The sequence below is a fragment of the Arachis hypogaea genome, chromosome 17, assembly GCF_003086295.3.
Source record: "Arachis hypogaea cultivar Tifrunner chromosome 17, arahy.Tifrunner.gnm2.J5K5, whole genome shotgun sequence".
NCBI classification, from domain to species: domain Eukaryota; kingdom Viridiplantae; phylum Streptophyta; class Magnoliopsida; order Fabales; family Fabaceae; genus Arachis; species Arachis hypogaea.
This window is the reverse complement of record NC_092052.1, coordinates 108,468,408-108,475,639: the sequence shown is the minus strand read 5'-3', so window position 1 is coordinate 108,475,639 and position 7,232 is coordinate 108,468,408. Positions and strand designations below refer to the sequence as shown.

The window sequence follows — 7,232 nt, the reverse complement described above, 5'->3', positions numbered from 1 at the left end:
CACATAATCATCACCTTCATCACGTTCTTGGGTGCGAATGGATATCTTAGAAGCGAAATAAGATGAATTGAATAGAAAACAGTAGTACTTTGCATTAATCTTTGAGGAACAGCAGAGCTCCACACCTTAATCTATGGAGTGTAGAAACTCTACCGTATGAAAATACATAAGTGAAGGTCCAGGCATGGCCGAGATGGCCAGCCCCCTAAAACGTGATCAAAGGATCATAAGGTAATCCAAAGATGTCAAATACAATAGTAAGAGGTCCTATTTATAATAAACTAGTCACTAGGGTTTACAGAAGTAAGTAATTGATGCATAAATTCACTTCCGGGGCCCACTTGGTGTGTGCTTGGGCTAGGCTTTAAGTGTTGCACGTGCAGAGGCCATTTGTGGAGTTGAAGGCCAGTATTTGTGCCAGTTTGGGTGTTCAACTCTGGTTTTGGATCCTTTTCTGGCGCTGGACGCCAGATTTGGGCAGAGAGCTAGCGTTGAACGCCAGTTTACGTCATCTATTCTTGGCCAAAGTATGGACTATTATATATTTCTGGAAAGCCCTGGATGTCTACTTTCCAACACAATTGGAAGCGCGCCATTTCGAGTTCTATAGCTCCAGAAAATCCACTTTGAGTGCAGGAAGGTCAGAATCCAACAGCATCAGCAGTCCTTCTTCAACCTCTGAATCTGATTTTTGCTCAAGTCCCTCAATTTCAGCCAGAAAATACCTGAAATCATAGAAAAACACACAAACTCATAGTAAAGTCCAGAAATGTGAATTTAACATAAAATCTATTAAAAACATCCCTAAAAGTAACTAGATTCTACTAAAAATATACTAAAAACAATGCCAAAAAGCGTATAAATTATCCGCTCATCACAACACCAAACATAAATTGTTGCTTGTCCCCAAGCAACTGAAAATCAAAATAGGATAAAAAGAATAGAATATACTATAAATTCCAAACTATCAATGAAACATAGCTCCAATCAGATGAGCGGGACTTGTAGCTTTTTGTCTCTTGAATAGTTTTGGCATCTCACTTTATCCATTGAGGTTCAGAATGATTGGCATCTATAGGAACTCAGAGTTCAGATAGTGTTATTTGGTTCTCCTAGTTCAGTATGATGATTCTTGAACACAGCTGTTTTATGAGTCTTGGTCGTGGCCCTAAGCACTTTGTTTTCCAGTATTACCACCGGATACATAAATGCCACAGACACATAATTGGGTGAACCTTTTCAGATTGTGACTCAGCTTTGCTAAAGTCCTCAATTAGAGGTGTCCAGGGTTCTTAAGCACACTCTTCTTTTGCTTTGGACCTTGACTTTAACCGCTCAGTCTCAAGTTTTCACTTGACACCTTCACGCCACAAGCACATGGATAGGGACAGCTTGGTTTAGCCGCTTAGACCAGGATTTTATTCCTTTAGGCCCTCCTATCCACTGATGCTCAAAGCCTTGGGATCCTTTTTATTTGCCCTTGCCTTTTGGTTTTAAGGGTTATTGGATTTTTGCTCTTGCCTCTTGGTTTTAAGAGCTTTTGCCTTTTTCTGCTTGCTTTTTCTTTTTCTTTCTATTTTTTTTTCGCCTATTTTTTTTTTATATTTTTTTTTCTGCAAGCTTTGTTCTTTGCTGCTTTTTCTTGCTTCAAGAATCATTTTTATGATTTTTCAGATTATCAACTAACATGTCTCCTAGTCATCATTCTTTCAAGAGCCAACCTATTTAACATTCTTAAACAACAACTTCAAAAGACATATGCACTGTTCAAGCATACATTCAGAAAACAAGAAGCATTGTCACTACATCAATATAATTAAATTAAGTTCAAGGATAAATTCAAAACTCATGTACTTCTTGTTCTTTTGAATTAAAACATTTTTTTTATTTAAGAGAGGTGATGGATTCATAGGACATTCATAACTTTAAGACATAGTTACTAACTACTAATGATCATGTAATGAAGACACAAACATAGATAAGCACATAATATAGAAAACGAAAAATAGAGAAAGCAAGAACAAGGAATGAATCCACCTTAGTGATGGTGGCGTTTCTTTCTTGAGGAACAAATGATGTCCTTGAGCTCTTCTATATCTCTTCCTTGCCTTTGTTGCTCCTCCTTCATTGCTTTTTGATCTTCTCTAATTTCATGAAGGATGATGGAGTGCTCTTTATGTTCCACCCTTAGTTGCTTCCAATAATTGTGTGGAAGAAAATGTATCCCCTGAGGTATCTCAGGGATCTCTTGATTTGCAGTTAAATATTCTACCACTGAGCTATAGACCCTTGATGGAAGCTTTTGTCTTCCCTTTCCTCTTTCTAGAGGTTTCTCTGGCCTTAGGTGCCATCAATGGTTATGGAAAAAAATAAAAAAGCTTATGCTTTTACCACACCAAACTTAGAATGTTGCTCGCCCTCGAGCAAAAGAAGAAAGAATAGAAGAAGAAGAAGATATGGAAGAGATGGAGGGATCTGTGTATAGATGTGAGTGGTGGATGGAGAACAGAAGGGATGGTCATGAATGAAGAGATAGAGGGTGAGGTGGGTGGGGATCCTGTGAGATTCACAGATCCTGAGATGATCCTGTGGGTCCACAAATCCTGAGATGATCCTGTGGGGTCCACAGATCTTGAGGTGTCAAGGCATTTACATCCCTGCACCAATTTAGGCATGCAAAATGCCCTTGCACACAACTCTGGGCGTTCAGCGCCAGGTTGGTGCCCATTTTGGGCGTTCAACGCCCATTTGTTGCCATTTCTGGCGTTGAACGCCAGAACCATGCTTGTTCTGGGCGTTCAGCGCCAGGATGTTGCCCATTTTGGGCGTTCAGCGTCAGAACCATGCTCTATTCTGGCGTTTGAACGCCAGGCAGATGCTCCTCCAGGGTGTGATTTTTCTTTTCTGCTGTTTTTTACTCCGTTTTCAATTTTTATATTTATTTTGTGACTCCACATGATCATGAACCTAAGAAAACATGAAAAACAAGAATAATAGAGTTAGATAAATAATCATTGGGTTGCCTCCCAACAAGCGCTTCTTTAATGTCAATAGCTTGACAGTGGGCTCTCATGGAGCCTCACAGATGTTCAGAGCATTGTTGAGACTCTCCAACACCAAACTTAGAGTTTGGATATGGGAGTTCAACACCAAACTTAGAGTTTGGTTGTGGCCTTCCAACACCAAACTTAGAGTTTGACTGTGGGGGCTTGGGTTGACTCTGCTTTGAGAGAAGCTTTTTGTGCTTCCTCTCCATGGTTGCAGAGGGAGATCCTTGAGTTTTAAACACCAGGGAGTCCTCATTCCATTGAAGGACTAGTTCACCTCTGTCAATATCAATCACAGCTCTTGCTGTGGCCAGAAAAGGTCTTCCTAGGATGATGGATTCATCCTCTTCCTTTCCAGTATCCAGGACTATGAAATCAGCAGGGATGTAAAGACCTTCAACCTTTACTAACACGTCCTCTACTTGTCCATAAGCCTGTTTTCTTGAGTTATCTGCCATCTCTAATGAGATTTTAGCAGCTTGCACCCCATAGATTCCCAGTTTCTCTATTACAGAGAGGAGCATGAGGTTTATTCCTGAACCAAGGTCACACAGAGCCTTAAAGATCATGGTGCCTATGGTACAAGGTATTATGAACTTTCCAGGATCCTGTCTCTTCTGAGGCAATGTCAGTTGATCCAGATCACTTACTTCATTGATGAACAAGGGAGGTTCAACTTCCTAAGTATCAATGCCAAATCGTTTGGCATTCAGCTTCATGATTGCACCAAGAAACTTGGCAGTTTGCTCTTCAGTAACATCCTCATTCTCTTCAGAAGAGGAATACTCATCAGAGCTCATGAAGGGCATAAGGAGGTTCAATGGAATCTCTATGGTCTCTAGATGAGTCTCAGATTCCTTTGGTTCCTCAGAGGGAAGCTCCTTATTGGTCACTGGACGTCCCAGGAGGTCTTCCTCCTTGGGATTCACGTCCTCCTCTCCCTCAGTGGGTTCGGCCATTTTGCTTATGTCAATGGCCTTGCACTCTCCTTTTGGATTCTCTTCTGTATTGCTTGGGAGAGTACTGGGAGGGATTTTAGTGATTCTTTTACTCAGCTGGCCCACTTGTGCTTCCAGATTTCTAATGGAAGAGCTTGTTTCATTCATGAAACTCACAGTGGCCTTAAACAGATCAGAGACTAGATTTGCTAAATTAAAAGCATTTTGTTCAGAGTTCTCTGTCTGTTGCTGAGTGGATGATGGAAAAGGTTTATAAGTGTTAAACCTGTTTCTTCCACCATTATTAAAGCCTTGTTGAGGCTTTTGATCCTTCCATGAGAAATTTGGATGATTTCTCCATAATGAGTTATAGGTGTTTCCATAAGGTTCACCTAAGTAATTCACCTCTGCTATTGCAGGGTTCTCAGGATCATAAGCTTCTTCTTCATAAGAAGCCTCTTGAGTACTGTTGGATGCAGCTTGCATTCCATGCAGACTCTGAGAGATCATATTGACTTGCTGAGTCAATATTTTATTCTGAGCCAATATGGCATTCAGAGTATCAACTTCAAGAACTCCCTTCTTCATAGGCGTCCCATTACTCACAGGATTTCTTTCAGAAGTGTACATGAACTGGTTATTAGCAACCATGTCAATGAGTTCTTGAGCTTCTGCAGGCGTTTTCTTTAGGTGAATGGATCCACCTGCAGAAGTGTCCAGTGACATCTTTGATAGCTCAGATAAACCATCATAGAATATATCCAGGATGGTCCATTCTAAAAGCATGTCAGAGGGACACTTTTTGGTCAACTGTTTGTATCTTTCCCAAGCTTCATAGAGGGATTCACCTTCTTTCTGTCTGAAGGTTTGAACATCAGCTCTAAGCTTGCTCAGCTTTTGAGGAGGAAAGTACTTGGCTAAGAAAGTCGTGACCAGCTTATCCCAAGAGTTCAGGCTGTCTTTGGGTTGAGAATCCAACCATAATCTAGCTCTGTCTCTTACAGTAAAAGGGAAAAGCATGAGCCTGTAGACTTCAGGATCTACTCCATTAGTCTTAACAGTATCACATATCTGCAAGAATTCAGTTAAGAACTGAAAAGGATCTTCAGATGGAAGTCCATGAAACTTGCAGTTCTGCTGCATCAGAGAAACTGATTGAGGTTTCAGCTCAAAGTTGTTTGCTCCAATGGCAGGAATGGAGATGCTTCTTCCATGTAAATTGGAATTAGGTGTAGTAAAGTCACCAAGCATCTTCCTTACATTATTATTATTTTCGGCTGCCATCTCCTCTTCTTGTTCGAAAATTTCTGAAAGGTTATCTCTGGATTGTTGTATTTTAGCTTCTCTTAATTTTCTCTTCAGAGTCCTTTCAGGTTCTGGATTTGCTTCCACAAGAATGTTCTTATCCTTGCTCCTGCTCATATGACAAAGAAGAAGGCACAGAAAAATAATAATAATAATAGAGATCTTTTATACCACAGTATAGGGATCCCTGTGTGAGTAGAAGAAGAGGGGGAGACAAAGAATGTAATATAATGGAAGAAACACAACTGTGAGGATGGCAGAGATGTGAAATGAGATGTTAGGATATGAATGAATAAATAGAATAAGATGGGGGAGGGATAATTTTTGAAAATTATTTTGAAAAAGAGTTAGTGATTTTCGAAAATGGTTTTTGAAAATTGTTAGTATTTTTCGAAAATTTTTTAAAATCAAAAATAAAAATAAGAATAATTAGTTAATTAAAAAGAAATTTTTGAAAAAGAGGGAAGATATTTTCGAAAATTAGAGAAGGAGAGTTAGTTAGGTAGTTTTGAAAAAGTTAAGAAACAAACAAAAAGTTAGTTAGTTAGTTGAAACAAATTTTGAAAAGATAAGAAGTTAGGAAGTTAGAAAAGATATTTTGAAATCAAATTTTTGAAAAAGATAAGATGAGAAGATATTTTTGAAAAGATATGATAAAATTAGTTTTGAAAAAGATTTGATTTTTAAAATCACAATTAATGACTTGATTCATAAGAAATCACAAGATATGATTCTAGAACTTAAAGTTTGAATCTTTCTTAACAAGCAAGTAACAAACTTCAAATTTTTGAATCAAAACATTAATTGTTATTGTTATTTTCGAAAATTTGTGATAAAAATAAGAAAAATATTTTTGAAAAATATTTTTGAAATTTTCGAAAATAACCAAAAATTTTGAAAAAGATTTGATTTTTGAAAAAAAAAAGATTTTGAAAAAGATAAGATTTTCAAATTGAAAATTTGATTTGACTCATGAGAAACAATTAGATTTTAAAAATTTTTGAAAAAGTCAATTCAAATTTTCGAATTTGATGAGAGAAAAAGGGGAAGATATTTTTTTTTTTTTTTTTTTTGAATTTTCATGAAAAACATGAAAATAATGCAATGCATGAAATTTTTAGATCAAAACATGTGATGAATGCAAGAATGCTATGAATGTCAAGATGAACACCAAGAACACTATGAATGTCAAGATGAACATCAAAGACACAATTTTGAAAAATCTTTAATGCAAAGAAAACATGCAAGACACCAAACTTAGAATTCTTTAATGCTTAGACACTAAGAATTCAAGAATGCATATGAAAAATAAGAAAAGACACAAAACAAAAAATCATCAAGATCAAACAAGAAGACTTACCAAGAACAACTTGAAGATCATGAAGAACACTATGAATACATGATATTTTCGAAAAAATGCAAGATGCATATGCAATTGACACCAAACTTATAACATGACTCAAGACTCATGAAACAAAAATATTTTTGATTTTTATGATTTTCTAAATTTTTTTGGATTTTTATTTTATATTTTTCGAAAATTATTTAGAAAAAAGAAAATTAAGGATTCAAAATTTTTTATATGAATTCCAGGAATCTTATGCTCTAAAGCTCCAATCAGAGGGTCAGGCATGGCTTAATAGCCAGCCAAGCTTTAGTATGTAACTCAGACATGACACGCCGGACATTCCTTACATTCAACAGCCAATTGGCTAAGAAAGATAAAGAAGCTCTTCTCTTGAGTATAAGAATTGAGACATGGCTTTACAGCCAGCCAGGCTTCAACATGCTTCATGAAACACTAGAATTCATTCTTAAAAATTTTGAAGTTATAGAATAATTTATTTTTGAAAACATTTTTTTTTTTCAAAAACAAAGGAGAAATTTTTGAAAATTTTTTTGAAAAAATTTTGAAAACAAAACAAAAAGAAAATTACCTAAT

General features: G+C 36.8%; 1 non-coding gene across 1 annotated transcript; it reads left to right on the top strand.

The window, feature by feature from the left end:
* Positions 1-4,765: 4,765 nt before the first annotated feature.
* On the top strand, positions 4,766-4,873 carry LOC112768014 (small nucleolar RNA R71). Its single transcript, XR_003185454.1, has one exon. It is a non-coding gene; the product is annotated as a small nucleolar RNA R71 (small nucleolar RNA).
* Positions 4,874-7,232: the final 2,359 nt, after the last annotated feature.